The 18,248-nt window shown below is 53.6% G+C and overlaps 1 long non-coding RNA gene across 2 annotated transcripts; it reads left to right on the top strand.

The window, feature by feature from the left end:
* Positions 1-6,850: 6,850 nt before the first annotated feature.
* LOC135408069 (uncharacterized) lies at positions 6,851-15,157 on the top strand. 2 transcript variants are annotated; one of them, XR_010427221.1, is made up of 4 exons: positions 6,851-6,914; positions 7,172-7,296; positions 7,824-8,054; positions 14,594-15,157. It is a non-coding gene; the product is annotated as an uncharacterized LOC135408069 (long non-coding RNA). The 2 variants fall into 2 exon arrangements; XR_010427220.1 differs by having other exon boundaries at positions 7,821-8,054.
* Positions 15,158-18,248: the final 3,091 nt, after the last annotated feature.

Genomic DNA, 18,248 nt, shown 5'->3' with positions numbered 1-18,248 from the left:
GTGCTGGCACCTTTTCCCTGCGAGGAATCCTCATTTGGATCGGGTTTGGATCGGGTGGCCGGCAATGGCGGGGCGGGGCTGACCAAAGGGGGGACAGCAGCAGTCTTCTTTTCCCGGGACAGAAAGCTTGTGAGGTTTGGCTTTCAGGTGCAGTGTGTGGCGCAGCCTGGGGTGTCCGTGAGCAGGCAGACCTTTCTGTGCTGGCACCTTTTCCCTGCGAGGAATCCTCATTTGGATGGGGTTTTGGGGGGGCTGCTAAAATGGCGGGGCGGGGCTGACCAAAGGGGGGACAGCAGCCCTGTTTCCCGGGACAGAAAGCTTGTGAGGTTTGGCTTTCAGGTGCAGTGTGTGGCACAGCCTGGGCACTCTCTGGCCAACCTGGACTTTCTGTGCTGGCACATTTTCCCTGCAAGGAATCCTCATTTGCATCGCATTTGTATCGGGTGGCCGGCTATGGCGGGGCGGGGCTGACCAAAGTGTGACAGCAGCAGCCTTCTTTTCCCGGGACAGAAAGCTTGTGAGGTTTGGCTTTCAGGTGCAGTGTGTGGCGCAGCCTGGGGTGTCCGTGAGCAGGCAGGGCTTTCTGTGCTGGCACCTTTTCCCTGCGAGGAATCCTCATTTGGATCGGGTTTGGATCGGGTGGCCGGCAATGGCGGGACGGGGCTGACCAAAGGGGGGACAGCAGCAGTCTTCTTTTCCCGGGACAGAAAGCTTGTGAGGTTTGGCTTTCAGGTGCAGTGTGTGGCGCAGCCTGGGCACTCTCTGGCCAACCTGGAATTTCTGTGCTGGCACCTTTTCCCTGCAAGGAATCCTCATTTGGATCGGATTTGTACCGGGTGGCCGGCAATGGCGGGGCGGGGCTGACCAAAGGGGGGGACAGCAGCAGCCTTCTTTTCCCAGGGCAGAAAGCTTGTGAGGTTTGGCTTTCAGGTGCAGTGTGTGGCGCAGCCTGGGCACTCTGTGGGCAGGCAGGGCTTTCTGTGCTGGCACCTTTTCCCTGCGAGGAATCCTCATTTGCATCGGGTTTTGGGGGGGCTGCTAAAATGGCGGGGCGGGGCTGACCAAAGGGGGGACAGCAGCCCTGTTTCCCGGGACAGAAAGCTTGTGAAGTTTGGCTTTCAGGTGCAGTGTGTGGCGCAGCCTGGGGTGTCCGTGAGCAGGCAGGGCTTTCTGTGCTGGCACCTTTTCCCTGCGAGGAATCCTCATTTGGATCGGGTTTGGATCGGGTGGCCGGCAATGGCGGGGCGGGGCTAATCAAAGGGGGGACAGCAGCAGTCTTCTTTTCCCGGGACAGAAAGCTTGTGAGGTTTGGCTTTCAGGTGCAGTGTGTGGCGCAGCCTGGGGTGTCCGTGAGCAGGCAGGGCTTTCTGTGCTGGCACCTTTTCCCTGCGAGGAATCCTCATTTGCATCGGGTTTTGGGGGGGCTGCTAAAATGGCGGGGCGGGGCTGACCAAAGGGGGGATAGCAGCCCTGTTTCCCGGGACAGAAAGCTTGTGAGGTTTGGCTTTCAGGTGCAGTGTGTGGCGCAGCCTGGGCACTCTGTGGGCAGGCAGGGCTTTCTGTGCTGGCACCTTTTCCCTGCGAGGAATCCTCATTTGGATCGGGTTTTGGGGGGGCTGCTAAAATGGCGGGGCGGGGCTGACCAAAGGGGGGAACAGTAGCCCTGTTTCCCGGGACAGAAAGCTTGTGAGGTTTGGCTTTCAGGTGCAGTGTGTGGCACAGCCTGGGCACTCTCTGGCCAACCTGGACTTTCTGTGCTGGCACCTTTTCCCTGCGAGGAATCCTCATTTGGATCGGATTTGGATCGGGTGGCCGGCAATGGCGGGGCGGGGCTGACCAAAGTGTGACAGCAGCAGCCTTCTTTTCCCAGGACAGAGAACTTGTGAGGTTTGGCTTTCAGGTGCAGTGTGTGGCGCAGCCTGGGGTGTCCGTGAGCAGGCAGACCTTTCTGTGCTGGCACCTTTTCCCTGCGAGGAATCCTCATTTGGATGGGGTTTTGGGGGGGCTGCTAAAATGGCGGGGCGGGGCTGACCAAAGGGGGGACAGCAGCCCTGTTTCCCGGGACAGAAAGCTTGTGAAGTTTGGCTTTCAGGTGCAGTGTGTGGCGCAGCCTGGGGTGTCCGTGAGCAGGCAGGGCTTTCTGTGCTGGCACCTTTTCCCTGCGAGGAATCCTCATTTGGATCGGGTTTTGGGGGGGCTGCTAAAATGGCGGGGCGGGGCTGACCAAAGTGTGACAGCAGCAGCCTTCTTTTCCCGGGACAGAAATCTTGTGAGGTTTGGCTTTCAGGTGCAGTGTGTGGCGCAGCCTGGGGTGTCCGTGAGCAGGCAGGGCTTTCTGTGCTGGCACCTTTTCCCTGCGAGGAATCCTCATTTGGATCGGGTTTGGATCGGGTGGCCGGCAATGGCGGGGCGGGGCTGACCAAAGGGGGGACAGCAGCAGTCTTCTTTTCCCGGGACAGAAAGCTTGTGAGGTTTGGCTTTCAGGTGCAGTGTGTGGCGCAGCCTGGGCACTCTGTGGGCAGGCAGGGCTTTCTGTGCTGGCACCTTTTCCCTGCGAGGAATCCTCATTTGGATCGGGTTTGGATCGGGTGGCCGGCAATGGCGGGGCGGGGCTGACCAAAGGGGGGACAGCAGCAGTCTTCTTTTCCCGGGACAGAAAGCTTGTGAGGTTTGGCTTTCAGGTGCAGTGTGTGGCGCAGCCTGAGGTGTCCGTGAGCAGGCAGACCTTTCTGTGCTGGCACCTTTTCCCTGCGAGGAATCCTCATTTGGATGGGGTTTTGGGGGGGCTGCTAAAATGGCGGGGCGGGGCTGACCAAAGGGGGGACAGCAGCCCTGTTTCCCGGGACAGAAAGCTTGTGAGGTTTGGCTTTCAGGTGCAGTGTGTGGCACAGCCTGGGCACTCTCTGGCCAACCTGGACTTTCTGTGCTGGCACATTTTCCCTGCAAGGAATCCTCATTTGCATCGGATTTGTATCGGGTGGCCGGCTATGGCGGGGCGGGGCTGACCAAAGTGTGACAGCAGCAGCCTTCTTTTCCCGGGACAGAAAGCTTGTGAGGTTTGGCTTTCAGGTGCAGTGTGTGGCGCAGCCTGGGGTGTCCGTGAGCAGGCAGGGCTTTCTGTGCTGGCACCTTTTCCCTGCGAGGAATCCTCATTTGCATCGGGTTTTGGGGGGGCTGCTAAAATGGCGGGGCGGGGCTGACCAAAGGGGGGACAGCAGCCCTGTTTCCCGGGACAGAAAGCTTTTGAGGTTTGGCTTTCAGGTGCAGTGTGTGGCGCTGCCTGGACACTCTGTGGGCAGGCAGGGCTTTCTGTGCTGGCACCTTTTCCCTGCGAGGAATCCTCGTTTGGATCGGGTGGCCGGCAATGGCGGGGCGTGGCGGACCAAAGGGGGGACAGTAGCCCTGTTTCCCGGGACAGAAAGCTTGTGAGGTTTGGCTTTCAGGTGCAGTGTGTGGCGCAGCCTGGGCACTCTGTGGGCAGGCAGGGCATTCTGTGCTGGCACCTTTTCCCTGCGAGGAATCCTCATTTGGATCGGGTTTGGATCGGGTGGCCGGCAATGGCGGGGCGGGGCTGACCAAAGGGGGGACAGCAGCAGCCTTCTTTTCCCGGGACAGAAAGCTTGTGACGTTTGGCTTTCAGGTGCATTGTGTGGCGCAGCCTGGGCACTCTATGGGCAGGCAGGGCTTTCTGTGCTTGCACCTTTTCCCTGCGAGGAATTCTCATTTGTGTCGGGTTTAGAGGAGGACGCTGGGGACATGAGGGAACACACTAAAAGCTTCGTCCAAAAATTAAAAGATGAAACAATCCCTGAGCTGTCCAGGTGAATTCCCTGATGGAGACCACCCCACTGCAGAGGAAGGGCATGTGCTGCTGCTTGGTCCTTGTGAAACCAAAGTTCCTGTTGGTGAAGTTGAGAGGATTTTCTGATTGTGCTGAGACCTTAAATGCCAAATTTTAGCATCTGTTCCCACGAAGGATCCGTGTCCTCCGTACATCCCCCGCTCACTCTCGAGGGGTCTTCGCTTCCGTTTCCATGAAAGCTGTGTTGTGTGTCACAGGAACGCAGCTGAAACCTGCTCTGAAAAGGCTGGAGAGACATGGGAAAAGGCCTGAAGAGGAGCAGCTCAATCCAAATTGGGTATTTCGTAGGAAAAGCCTGGGTGGGCGCTTCAGGGAATAGGTGTGGAGGCTGACCCAAAGCCCTCTGAGATCAGAGTCGGCCGTCAACAACGACCTTCCCCTCACAAATCCAAGGTCCCAGCTCCCGGTGGGACCCCGACGGCCACCAGCCACAAACAGCTTTGTCCCAGCTCCGGGAACACGGTGGCCACCAGCCTCTGGCCTGCTGATACACCTTTGTATTTGTATTTTTATTTTGAATCAACAGCACTTTCAGCTACTTTTATTATTGTTTTTAATTCTCCTAAGTCTGTATTTGCTTTGGAGGAGAGAATGAAAACTTGGGATTAAATGAAGTGGATCAGGATGGTGGAACAAAAAGGAAAAAAGCGGAGAACGTTTCAAATATTATTAAAGTGATTTTTTTCCCAGTAATATAAACCATGAAGTTCTTTATAACATTATAGTATTTTAGAGTTTTATGAAGCTCTCTATTGTGACTTTTATGAATCAAAAGATGAAGATGATGAGATACTTTAGCATTTATATTTTTCAAAATGAAATGTATACTGAAAATAAAGTAGCTTTATGCATTTATGGGAGAGTTCATGTCCATTTTCGCTCCTTATGTGTCGAGTCTTGTCTGATTGAATTGAGGTCTGAGGATCACTGTGGTGGTACGGGGGAGTGGCTGGCAATTTGGAAGCAGGCGTCATTGGTTCGCCTGGATTGCCAAGGAGCAGCACGGAGATGAGCCCACTGGTGCCAGGGGTGTCACCTCCTTCAGGAAGCAGGCGGTGGGTGCAGGGGAGATGCAGCAGGTGGAGACCATGGAGAGGAAGGTCCTGGTGGAGCCCAGGAGCACAGGCAGAGGGGCCTGGCTGTAGCTGCTGGCGTACTCGTACAGATACCTGCGGCAGGGGCGGGACGAGAAGACCCGGCACCCCGGGATCGGGAGCAGGAGCTGCGGGATTTAGGGGCGTTGGGGCTGCCCGGGGCTGGGAGCCCTCTCCGGCTACCGGGAACGGCGAGTCCGCACTGCAGGACTTGACCGACAGGGCCGAGGACTGCGGGAGGGACAAGTGGTTATGGCCACCCACGACACACTCTCTCACATCCCAGCCGTGCTTTGGGGTCCATCCCCCGCTTTTGGGTCGCGCCCCGGGGCTGCAGTCCCGGCCGTGCCCACCGGGGTCACCGCTCTCCCGTGCCAAGGCACAGCCCCGGCTCCCCCGGCCCGAGCGGGACCGTGTCCCGTTCCCTGGGGGGGTCCCAGCCCCAATCCCACCTCGGTCCTCCCGCCGCGGGGCCCCCACTCCGCCTGCCGGGCGAGAGGCGGCACCGGCCAGGACCCGCAGCGGGCACGGGCGGGACCCGGCAACGAGCCCCGGGAACAAACCCCCGAGCACGGACCCCCGGCAACGAGCCCCTGGACTTAAGAGGAAGGGGTTTGAAATCCTCAAAAGCTCAGTGATGACAGAACAGTGTCACTGCCTTTATCAGCTCATCTCTAAATTCAACATGGCACAAGAAGCTGTGCAGAAATACCCATCTCAACAAAGATCTCCCAGAGCAGTTCGAATCCAAGGGTGCTTCACTTCAGCTGTGCACAAGCACCACTCCTGCTCACCTCCGTGCTGTGTTTGACAGAGTCTGACAGAACATTCCTTTGGGGAACCTGCTGGTTCCTGCTCACGAGGAGGCTGATACACCAGACTTACTGCCTGAGGTACAAAACACACTCCAGAGTAATCACCCCAACAACTGTATCAGATAGAAACACATCCTTAGAAATAACAATTGCGATGCCAAGGTTTCATGTTCTAAACTCTCTGTCTCTCCCTCCAGAGTTCTCCTGGGAATGTAGGGATGGTGTTTAAGAGCAGCATAAGGAGAACTGACAGTCACTGTTCCACACTTTTCAGGATAGCAACACTGCCAAACTGAGCTTGTAACATAGACCCTCTCAGGATAATTTGTATATCTCATTAAATGCTAATTCTTCATGAGAAGAATCAGGACAGAGAGGCTGATTTAACACCTAGAGGGATTCGTGGGCTACAATGAGGACACTGACCACAAGCCTGGTGCTCCTGAAAAGAGCAGGTATTGACCTGACAAGTGCCTCAGATCAATCTGTGACAAGAAGTGGGAGGTGGAGTTGGTACCAGAGTCGCTGTCCCTTCACACACAGTTAGTCATTGGGCTGCAGAAAAGAAGGGGGTTCCTGCCTGCTGCTCTGCCCTGTCACTGCCCCGTTCCCTGGGAGCTTTGGCCGCGGCACTGAAACGCTGCCAGGACCTGTCCCTGCTGTGCAGGTCCGTGGGGCTGCAGGACACGGTGTCACACAGCACACACGGCCACTGGGTCCTGCCAGCTCCTCCAGCCTGTGCTTCCTGATTGCCGGGCATTTTAGGGGCCACCTGTCTCCAGGGATGGGCAGGGAAACAGAGATTTCCTGTGACTGGGAGCAAGATTTCCTGTGACAGGGCCTTGCCAAGGCAAGCAAATCGCCTGGGTTTCAGGTGCCCGTGTGCAATTCCATCTCCAGGCTCTCCCCCAGCAGCAGGTTCCTGTCACCAGTTCCCGATCTCCCTCAGCTGAGCGGGCGGGGCGGGGCCGCAGGGCCAGGCGGGCTGGGATTGGGCGGCGGCGCTCGAGCGCTGATTGGGCAGCGCTGCCGGCCCGCGGTATAAAGGGCCGGCGGGGCGGGTGCGGTCGGTTGTGTGTGAGGGCTGAGGGTGGTGCCCCGCTGCTGCCCGGGCTGCGGAGGGGAGAGCGCCTTGGCCGCTGGGTTATGGACCGGGGGAGCCGGGGGGCGTTTAGGGGCGCCTTGTGCTGGGCAGCGGGGGCCGGGTAAGCCCCTTACCTGCCGGGTGCGCCTGGGGGGAGCCGCGGCAGGGCTGCGGGGCTGTTGCTCTCTGGGTGTCTCAGGGATTGCCTCGGAATCCCAAAGGCTTTCCCCGTGCAGGGTTATGAGGCAAAGACTGCCTTAACTTGATTTCTTGGTGCTGCATTAATGCTTTTTGCTCGTTCTGTGTCAGTTTCCAGCCTGGCTCGTGGTTTCCCCTGGTGCTGGGGAGTGGAGGCGAGTTGTGCTTCCTGCTGGGAGAGAGAAGGGCCTTGGGAAGCTGCTCCATGAGCCACAGCTGTGCCGAGCCCGGGAGTCTGTCCAGGTCAGAGCAGGGCTTATACTGCCAGTGAGGAGCTGGGTTTGCTGTTGAAACATGCACATGCCTTTAAATGCAAGGACAGGCAGAAGCTGGGAGGGACCCTGAGCACATTTTAAAAGCCCTTGACTGTGGGAGGAGTGTCCAGGAGAAATTATTCCTTTTTGTTGCAGGGAGGCAGTTTGTGAGGACAGGGGGGTTGCTGTGCTCTCTAGCAAAAATACTCCCCTTGGGATGTCCATGCTGAGGAAATGTTGGCCCCGTGTGGGCTGGAGCAAAGGTGTGTGGGTGCCTGTGTGTGACACCCGTGGGTGTGCAGGAAGGGGGTTCTGGTGCCATTGGAGCTGCCAGGGAGCCAAAAGGGGCACAGTTGTCTGAAAAAGGTGAAAGCTCTGTTGGCCTCTGTTGACACCTGCACCAAAGGAGATGCAAATTTTCCCCCTCTTGGTTGCAGGCTTCACAAAGCTCCCAGGAAAGGAAGTTTTAGATTCCAACTCCCCTTTATGCTAAAGGTTTCCTTGCTCTCTCAGCAGGATGTCGAGTGCCACCGTGTCCCTGAGGTTCCCCTTTCTGCTGTTGGGAGAGCACGAGGTGGATGGAGAGGATCCCCAGCCATCTGCAGGCAAAAGGGACTCGCACAACTGCAATTTTTCTCCAGGTCTCTTAAGGTGGACTTTCAGGGTACCATGGGTAATGTGCCAGCTCTCCTGCTGGAGTTTTTGTCTTCTGCTATATTTGAACATACAGAGTAAAACTAAAGTCAGGTGTGTTCTGGGGTATGGTACACTAGTGCAAAGCTCCTTCCCTCTGTTTATTTTCTGTTCTGGAAAGCACAGTCTGGGGTTCCTGGGCACTTCCTATTAAATGATTCCATGAAAATAATTTTGTACTGAAAGGAGAAAGGAGCTGTCTGTTTGAGATCAGATGTCACTGATAAAAGCTTTGTTTTTTCACTCAGTAAGCTTTTAAAATATCTCATAGTGTGTAGGAATGCCTGGCTTCTAAAACTCACCAATTGAATCTTAGAAGTTTCTTTGAAGAGCTGATTTCAGACAGGAAAATTGCCCCCCCCAGGAGGGACTCTGTGCCTGCTCTCCCGTGGCTCCAAGGGATCTCTGGCCCTTCACGCCGGCACCGAGATTTTCTCGGGAAGGGCCTCAGATCCCCGGACCAGTCTGGGACACAGGCAAGATCCCCCTGCCTTTAGAAATGAGGCCTTCTTGTGGCTTCCTCCCCGTCCCCGTTGGTGGGTTCCAAAGAAGGCCTCCTGAAATGCCTTTTGGGCTGTCCATGGCAAGCTTGAGACCAAATTGGGCCCCCTGGAGGGACAGTGCTGTTGGTGCCCCCCGGGTTGGGGCACCCCGAGGACTCCAGCGCGCACCGAAAGGATTATTCGGGGAGATCCTCGGGGTGCCCGGCCCTGGGGAGCTCAAAGCAAGGTCCCTCCCATGGATTCAGGCATTGCTGAGAGTATCCCAGGGGTCCCTGTCCCTGCTAGACATGGAGCTCTCTAATGGACTGGAATTGGGTTCTAAAAGTGGTGCTCCAAGTGCCAAAGCAGTGTGGGATTGGGATTAAGAAATGAGCAGTGAGGGTCCAATTGGCTGTTTTCTCTTGAATATAATGGTAAGAGCTGCAGGAGTGCCAGGTGTGTGTTCCAGTCCCCAGCATTTGGTTTGCACATATCCTGGTCAGACACAGGTCCAACTTCCTCAGTCCTTAACCCAGTAGAGGGAGAATTAAGGACTGGCAGTGTTAAGGTGATGGGTGTGACAGGGGTGAAACTGGGAAAACATTGGGGAATTCCTCAGTTTGTCTGTTTGCCAAACTCACCCAAACCTGTGCTCGGAAGAGATGCACTGGAAAAGTTGAGGCAGAAATGAAATGGAAAACTGGGGATGTTGAAACTGCAATTCCTGGAACTAAATGTGTCAAAGCAGCAGGTCTTGTTGGGCAGGGAATAACTCCTGTCAGCAGCAAGGTCCCGACTGAAGTGGCAGCTGCAGTTGTTCCTGTGATGTGGGCCAGTGGACTTCCAGGAGAGTGGGAGAGGGCAGAACCTGTAGGTATTACCCCTACTGTGGGATCTCTGCTGGTAAGGCCAAGCCAGTATCCTTTAAAAGCAGAATGCCAGACTGGATTGGTTGCAGTAACAGCTAAATTTGCTCCTCCTGGTTTGCTTGTAGGATTTGAATGCAAGAACCTGCCAAGAAACCAATGGCCAAGATGATTGATTAGTGCCGGGCCTGAGAGAACCATCTTCAATGACAACCTGAAGCAGTTTCCAGTATTGGATTGCAAAGATGGCCTTTGCTGCATCTCCTTGAGCAAGGAAAGCCAAGAAACCTTTGCTTTCGAAGGAGAAAACCTGGAAAGCGGGAAGGAAGAAAAGAAGCCCCATGACTCCTCCTGAGCCCCAGACAGCCCATGAACTGCCTTCCTGGGAATGGTAGGACGGGGTGGACTCTGGATTGCTCCGTCTGGATGTGTGGTAAGACTGTTATGCCAACTTCTCAAACAGCCTGTAAGCATTTGCTGCCTTGGCTAGATGGTGCAAGGGCAACATTTAAGCAGCTGAAGCATTCCCTGAGGAGAGCTCTGGGTCTGCCAGATGTGTCAGAACTGTTGGAAGCATCTTTGGTGGGGAGGGCAAACAAAGGCCAAGGTGTGCAGTGACCCCCCTGAGAAGGGACTTGGAGTTAATGGCATCCCTGCAAGTGAACTGTGTGGGCTGTTCCCCCTGTAGGGCAGGTGACAGTCCCAGCTACAGTGATGGGAAAAATGGTTAAAAGAGAGCCCCAAAAGCTGGAAATCCTCCAGGAGGCTCTTGGCCAACAGAGTTTCCTGACTTCCCCCTGCAAGAAGGACAGTGATAGCTTTTGAGTGCTGATAGATCCTTTGAGTAGATAGCCTTGAGTGTGTCCTTGTTGCCCCAGTAGGCCTTGCCAAAGTCCCAATATTCCAGGAGATATACATATTGAAGTTTAAAATGATCTCCATAGTCCTTTGTTGTCTTGAGGCTCTCCCCTGCAGGAACTCCAGGAACTCCTGGTGCCGCCTGGGCCGATGGATTGGACGCCCCAGCCCCTCCGTTCCTGCCCAGCCAGTGGGTCCGTGTCCAGTGGTGGCACTGCCAGCCCTGCAGGTGAAGTGGGAAGGGCCTTTCCAGGTCTTGTGGGTCACATTTAGAGTAGCCAAAGTTGCAGAAAAAGGATGTTGGGTCTCTTCTTGAGTTCGGAAAGCTCCTTTTGATTGGTGAGCAGGACAAAGTTCAGAGTTCCCATCCGTGTTTGTGTCTCAGCCTGTGTTAGTATTCAGGGCTGTAGCTGTTGTTGTCACTGAGGAGTCAAACTCTGCTTTAAATCATGAGACACTGGCCTAGTGGACAAGTGTCAAGAATAAAGAGGGAATGATACCTGAGTGTTGAGATGTAACAAGAGCTGATCCTTTTTGCAGTGGGATGTAGACTGGAAACCGCACAGAATTGAGCCAAGGGATTGAAAGGGACCAACCAAAGGAGGTGAAGAAAGAAGGAAGAAGGGAAGTGAGGCAGTAGACAAGCAGCACCAAGTTGCTGTGTAAGCAGGTGAGTTGTGTTGAGGTTCCTAAGGCAGGCACTGAGGACTTTGAGGGCTCCAGACAGAGCAGACCTGGGAAGGCCCTCGGTGAAGCCCCTTGGAAACCTTCTAAGGGTAGGTGTGTATGGTAATGAGTGTTGGAAAATGTCCTGAGTAGGGATTAGGAATACAGGGAAGGAAAATGAATCCTCCTGTAATGCTGCCATGTCAGCTGCAGTGGAGATAGCTCTGTGTGCCCTTTGGGAGCTGATTGCCAGGACTCCTGGCGGGCTGGAATGATTCAAGAGCATAGGAATAGAAGATTGCCTGGCTTCTAAAACTCATCAATTGAGTCTCAGAGGTTCTTGTATGAAATTTTAGGTAACACCTGAACTTTTGTGTGTACTTCTGAGTTCAGCTGGAAAGTGATTGTCCAGGGAAGAGGAATCTTACTCAGTGCAAGAAGTTGCACTTGATGAACTTCCCATCTGAGCTGATGGTCTTGGCAGAAGTGCTCAGCAAGGAGGCTCTTTGCTCCTAGGCAGGAAGAAAGGCCAGTGCCCTTCCTCTCCAAGGCCCAGCCCAGGAGGACTGGCAGGAGCTGCTGGTGTGGCTGCTCTTTGGGTTCTCAGCTGTGGCTGTGGGGTGGTGACATCGTGTTCCTGCCTGTGCTCCAGGGCAGCCAAAAGCCCCAGCCCAACCCCTGGGCCTTTCTGGGAGCCTGAGCTATTGTAGTACTGGGGATGGGGGTTTGGGTTTTTGTTTCCCTAAAAGTAGAACCGTTGGGGGGGATCTCTTATCTCACAGTTGTTGTTGTTTTGATATCTTAATTAATTACAACTTGAGAAGAAAAGCTTGTGTAACTTAGCAACTGACTTGCACTGGTTACACTGAAAGTGCCAAGGAGTTGTAGTGTCCACTGGATTGTTTGTATTGAAGCAGTTTGGTGTTTACAGAGCGATAATAACTCCTGTCAGCAGCAAGGTCCTGACTGAAGTGGCAGCTGCAGTTGTTCCTGTGGTGTGGGCCAGTGGAATTCCAAGAAAATGGACAAGGACAGAAGCTGTAAGAATTACCCCTAAGCCAGAGTCTCTCCTGGTAAGGCAAACCAAGTATCCTTTAAAATTAGGAAGCCAAGCTGGATTGGTTCTAGTAACAGCTAAATTTGCTGATCATGGTTTGATAGTAGAATGTGAATGCAAGGACCTGTAAAGAAAGGAAATGGGAAAGATGATTGATTGCTGGGAGCAGGGGCTGGCAGACAGTGGCACTGGATGTTTGGTTGTGGTTGGGAATGAGCAGCTTGACCTGCCCAGGGTTGTCTGTGCTGGGGGTGGGTTTGGGTCCTGTGTGGCCACAGGTCTGTGCAGCAGCTGGAGCCTGGGCAGGTTTGGGGGCTGTGGTGTGCCAGGCTGCTGAGTTTGTTTTGCCTGTTTCCTTGGAGTGTCCCAGTGTCCCTGCTTGGCTGTTTGTTGCCCTGCAGGCAGAAGAGCCCAGGCCTGAGCTGGCTGAGTGTTGGTGTGACCCAGAGTGGGTGTCCCTGCCCTCGGGACAGTCCCCAGAGCTGCCTTTGGCATTCCCTGCTGAAGGGTGGGAGCTGCCCAGAGCCAGCAGCATCCAGCTGGAGGATGCAGGAGGATGCAGCTCTGCTTAGCTGGGAGGTAAGAGGTGGGGTGCAGGAGCTGGCAGGGGTGTTTTTCAGGCAGAGGGAGGGCAGGAGCAGGAGAATTGCAGGTGCAGCAGCTGGGTCAGTGCTGGATGGAGTCGGGGCTGGGAAAGGGCCCTGAGTGTCAGGGCAGGGGAGAGCCCAGGGTGGCCCTGGGAGCCCTGGGGCTGTGAACAAGTGCAGTGGGCAAAGGAATGGGCACTGGAGAGCTGGGCAAGCAGCTGGAGGAGTTGCAAGGAGAACCAGGAGACTGGAATGCAGGAGCAGCAGCTCCCTGTGTGTGTGTAGAACCAGGTGTACTGCAGCCCTGAGTGAGTGTCAGAGACTGAAGTGTTTGATGATTTATGCATTCTAGGAGACTTTTGCAGGCTTTGACTTTTTGATGGGCAACTGGGCCCATCCCCCCTCCTCCAGGGCAGAAGATGTCAAGCCCTGAAAAGGCGGGAAGAGCCGAGCTTGCAGGCTTTTGACTGTTACACTGTACCTCTGATGGCCCATGGGAGCTCATCCCCCCCCTCTGCCTGTCGGGAAAAGGGCGGGAACCAGGCCAGACACAAAAACTCAGCACAGACCCAGGAGATGCTGGAGGCTCGAGGCACGGCCCGTGACACTAACCATGGATATAATAACCCATAATTTCTTGGAGTATGGGGGCTTCCCTCCTTCACCCCCAGCAGATCACTTCACCACTTCAACTGACAGACATGGAAGCATCGCTGGACCCCGTGGGCGGTGACTATAGACATCTGTCCTCTCTCAGCTTTTCTTTCTCTTACTCTCCCTTGCTCTTATCCTGCCTTTCTCTCCCCTATGCATTTTCTCCCCCCACTCAAAAGGTTATCTCTGTGTCACACTGTGGTATGACAGCACCCAAAAAATGTTAACTTACCTACTAGTTCCAAATTGTTAAAATAAATCTTATCAATATATGTTTTCATACACCGATTATCTAGTGTCGTTTCGCTTTAATCCACCCCAAAGGAATTATTGATAAAAACCTGAGTTACCCCCCTCTCCCCTTTTCCTGGGGCGGGTCGTAACAGTGAGGTGGGAAATGAACCTCAGGAGGCTGGGAACGAGTCCCACACACTGGTTCAAGTGGGCTGGACTCTTCCCAAGTGTCTGAAAAGCTTTTCTTCAGTGTTGCTTTATCAGTTGAAAACTGGAGTGATTGTCGAGGTGTTGGCACTTGCTTTCCTGTGTTTTTGGTGAGGTGTTGACTCAGTACCTTTCTTGGAGCTGCTGTTGGATGAAGAGGTGCCTCCAATTGACCTGTAAGGTCCTTGTTTTTCTTCCCTGCTTCTCCCAGCTTGTCCAGGAGATGGAATTCCAGTGCTACAGTCTGGGTGGGTCATGGTGCTCCCAAAAGGAGCCTTTGTGCCTTCAGGACAGGTTTTGGTGCCACTGGAGCTGCTGGGAGAAGCATAGGGTTGGCAGTGAGAGGCCTGGAATGATGTTGCTGTGGCACAGAAGAAATGAGCAGTGATGGTACAGTTGACTATTTTCTCTTGAATATAATGGTAAGAGCTGCAGGAGTGCCAGGTGGGTGTTCCAGTCCCCAGCATTTGGTTTGCACTTGTCCTGGTCAGACACAGGTCCAACTTCCTCAGTCCTTAACACAATAGAGGGAGAATTAAGGACTGGCAGTGTTAAGGTGATTGGTGTGACAGGGGTGAAACTGGGAAAACATTGGGGAATTCCTGAGTTTGTCTGTTTGCCAAACTCACCCAAACCTGTGCTCGGAAGAGATGCACTGGAAAAGTTGAGGCAGAAATGAAATGGAAAACTGGGGATGTTGAAACTATAATTGCTGGAACTAAATGTGTCAAAGCAGTAGCTCTTGTTGTGCAGGGAATAACTCCTGTCAGCAGCAAGGTCCTGACTGAAGTGGCAGCTGCAGTTGTTCCTGTGGTGTGGGCCAGTGGAATTGCAGGAGAGTGGAAGAGGGCAGAACCTGTAGGTATTACCCCGAATGTGGGATCTATATGGGTAAGGCAAACCCAGTATCCTTTAAAATCAGAATGATAGCTTGGATTGGTTGCAGTAACAGCTGAATTGGCTCCTCCTGGTTTGCTTGAAGGACGTGAATGCAAGAACCTGCCAAGAAACCAATGGCCAAGATGATTGATCAGTGCAGGACCTGAGAGAACCCCCTTCAATGACAACCTTAGGTTTAAAAGATGGCTGTTGCTTTTGAAGGAGAAAATCTGGAAAGCAGGAAGGAAGAAAAGAAGCCCCCTGACTCCTCCCTGAGCCCCAGACAGCCCATGAACTGCCTTGCTGGGAATGGTAGGACAGGATGGACTCTGGATTGCTCCCTCTGGATGTGTGGTAAGACTTTTATACCAGCTTTTAAGAACAGCCTGTAAGCATTTGCTGCCTTGGCTAGATGGTGCAAGGGCAGCTTTTAAGCAGCTGAAGCATTCCCTGAGGAGAGCTCTGGGTCTGCTAGATGTCTCAGAACTGTTTGGAAGCATCTTTGGTGGGGAGGGCAAACAAAGGACAAGGTGTGCAGTGACCCCCCTGAGAAGGGACTTTGAGTTAATGGCATCCCTGCAAGTGAACTTTGTGGGCTGTTCCCCCTGTAGGGCAGGTGATAGTCCCAGCTACAGTGATGGGAAAAATGGTTAAAAGAGAGCCCAAAAAGCTGAAAATCCTCCTGGAGGCCCTTGGCCAACAGAGTTTCCTGAGTTCTCCCTGCAAGAAGGGTAGTGATAGCTTTTGAGTGCTGATAGATCCTTTGAGTAGATAGCCTTGAGTGTGTCCTTGTTGCCCCAGTAGGCCTTGTCAAAGTCCCCATATTCCAGGAGATATACGTATTAAAGTTTAAAATGATCTCCATAATCCTTTGTTGTCTTGAGGCTCTCCCCTGCAGGAACTCCAGGAACTCCTGGTGCCGCCTGGGCCGATGGATTGGACGCCCCAGCCCCTCCGTTCCTGCCCAGCCAGTGGGTCCGTGTCCAGTGGTGGCACTGCCAGCCCTGCAGGTGAAGTGGGAAGGGCCTTTCCAGGTCTTGTGGGTCACATTGATAGCAGCTGAAGTTGCAGAAAAAGGACCTGGGGTCTGTTGTTCTTTAGTTCAGAAAGCTCCTTTGGATTGGTGAGCAGAACAAAGTGGATCCTTCAGAGTTCCCATCCGTGTTTGTGTCTCAGCCTGTGTTAGGATTCAGGGCTGTAGCTGTTGTTGTCACTGAGGAGTCAAACTCTGCTTTAAATAATGAGACACTGGCCTGATGGCCCAGTGTCAAGAATAAAGGGGGAATGCTCTCTGAGTGTTGAGACGTAACAAGAGGTGATCATTTTTGCAGTGGGATGTAGCTTGGAAACTGCACAGAGCTGAGCCAAGAGATTGAAAGGGACCAACCAAGGGAGGTGAAGAAAGAAGGAAAGTGAGGCAGCAGCCAAGCAGTAGCAAGTTGCTGTGTAAGCAGGTGAGTTGTGTTGAGGTTCCTAAGGCAGGCACTGAGGACTTTGAGGGCTCCAGACAGAGCAGACCTGGGAAGGCCCTCAGTGAAGCCCTTTGGAAACCTTCTAAGGGTAGGTGTGTATGGTAATGAGTGTTGGAAAATGTCCTCACTGTGGAACAGAAATGCAGGGAAGGAAAGTGAACCCTCCTGTATTGCTTCCATATCAGCTGCAGTGGAGATACCTGTGTGTGCCCTTTGGGAGCTGATTGCCAGGGCACCTGGCGGTCTGGAATGATTCAAGAGCATAGGAATAAAAGATTGCCTGGCTTCTAAACCTCTCCATCTGAGACTTAGAGGCTTCTTTGAAGAGCTGAGTTCAGGCAGGAAAATTGCCCCCCCAGGAGGGACTCTGTGCCTGCTCTCCCGTGGCTCCAAGGGATCTCTGGCCCTTCATGCCGGCACCGAGATTTTCTCGGGAAGGGCCTCAGATCCCCGGACCAGTCTGGGACACAGGCAAGATCCCCCTGCCTTTAGAAATGAGGCCTTCTTGTGGCTTCCTCCCCGTCCCCGTTGGTGGGTTCCAAAGAAGGCCTCCTGAAATGCCTTTTGGGCTGTCCATGGCAAGCTTGAGACCAAATTGGCCCCCTGGAGGGACAGTGCTGTTGGTGCCCCCCGGGTTGGGGCACCCCGAGGACTCCAGCGCGCACCGAAAGGATTATTCGGGGAGATCCTCGGGGTGCCCGGCCCTGGGGAGCTCAAAGCAAGGTCCCTCCCATGGATTCAGGCATTGCTGAGAGTATCCCAGGGGTCCCTGTCCCTGCTAGACATGGAGCTCTCTAATGGACTGGAATTGGGTTCTAAAAGTGGTGCTCCAAGTGCCAAAGCAGTGTGGGATTGGGATTAAGAAATGAGCAGTGAGGGTCCAATTGGCTGTTTTCTCTGGAATGTAATGGTAAGAGGTGCAGGAGTGCCAGGTGTGTGTTCCAGTCCCCAGCATTTGGTTTGCACATGTCCTGGTCAGACACAGGTCCAACTTCCTCAGTCCTTAACCCAGTAGAGGGAGAATTAAGGACTGGCAGTGTTAAGGTGATGGGTGTGACAGGGGTGAAACTGGGAAAACATTGGGGAATTCCTCAGTTTCCCTATTTGCCAAACTCAACCAAACCTCTGCTAGGAAGAGATTGAGTAGAAAAGTTGAGGCAGAAATGAAATGGAAAACTGGGGCTATTGAAACTGTAATTGCTGGAACTAAATGTGTCCAAGCAGCAGCTCTTGTTGTGCAGGGAATAAATCCTGTCAGTAGCAAGGTCCTGACTGAAGTGGCAGCTGCAGTTGTTCCTGTGGTGGGGGCCAGTGGAATTGCAGGAGAGTGGGAGAGGGCAGAACCTGTGGGTATTACCCCTGATGTGGGATCTATATGGGTAAGGCAAACCCAGTATCCTTTAAAATCAGAATGCCAGACTGGATTGGTTGCAGTAACAGCTAAATTGGCTCCTCCTGGTTTGCTTGTAGGATGTGAATGCAAGAATCTGCCAAGAAAACCAATGTCCAAGATGAATGATGAGTGCAGGACCTGAGAGAACCCCCTTCAGTGACAACCTTAGGTTTAAAAGATGGCTGTTGCTTTTGAAGGAGAAAATCTGGAAAGCAGGAAGGAAGAAAAGAAGCCCCATGACTCCTCCCTGAGCCCCAGACAGCCCATGAACTGCCTTGCTGGGAATGGTAGGACAGGCTGGGCTCTGGATTGCTCCCTCTGGATATGTGGTAAGACTGTTATGCCAACTTCTCAAACAGCCTGTAAGCATTTGCTGCCTTGGCTAGATGGTGCAAGGGCAGCCTTTAAGCAGCTGAAGCATTCCCTGAGGTGAGCTCTGGGTCTGCCAGATGCCTCAGAACTGTTGGAAGCATCTTTGGTGGGGAGGCCAAACAAAGGACAAGGTGTGCAGTGACCCCCCTGAGAAGGGACTTTGAGTTAATGGCATCCCTGCAAGTGAACTGTGTGGGCTGTTCCCCCTGTAGGGCAGGTGACAATCCCAGCTACAGTGATGATAAAAATAGTTAAAAGAGAGCCCAAAAAGCTGGAAATGCTCCTGGAGGCTCTTGGCAAACAGAGTTTTCTGAGTTCCCCCTGAAAGAAGGACAGTGATAGCTTTTGAGTGCTGGTAGATCCTTTGAATAGATAGCCTTGAGTGTGTCTTTGTTGCCCCAGTAGGCCTTGTCAAAGTCCCCATATTCCAGGAGATATACATATTAAAGTTTAAAATGATCTCCATAATCCTTTGTTGTCTTGAGGCTCTCCCCTGCAGGAACTCCAGGAACTCCTGGTGC

Source organism: Pseudopipra pipra, unplaced genomic scaffold, assembly GCF_036250125.1.
Source record: "Pseudopipra pipra isolate bDixPip1 unplaced genomic scaffold, bDixPip1.hap1 HAP1_SCAFFOLD_163, whole genome shotgun sequence".
NCBI lineage: Eukaryota > Metazoa > Chordata > Aves > Passeriformes > Pipridae > Pseudopipra > Pseudopipra pipra.
This window is presented reverse-complemented; position numbering and strand designations above follow the sequence as displayed.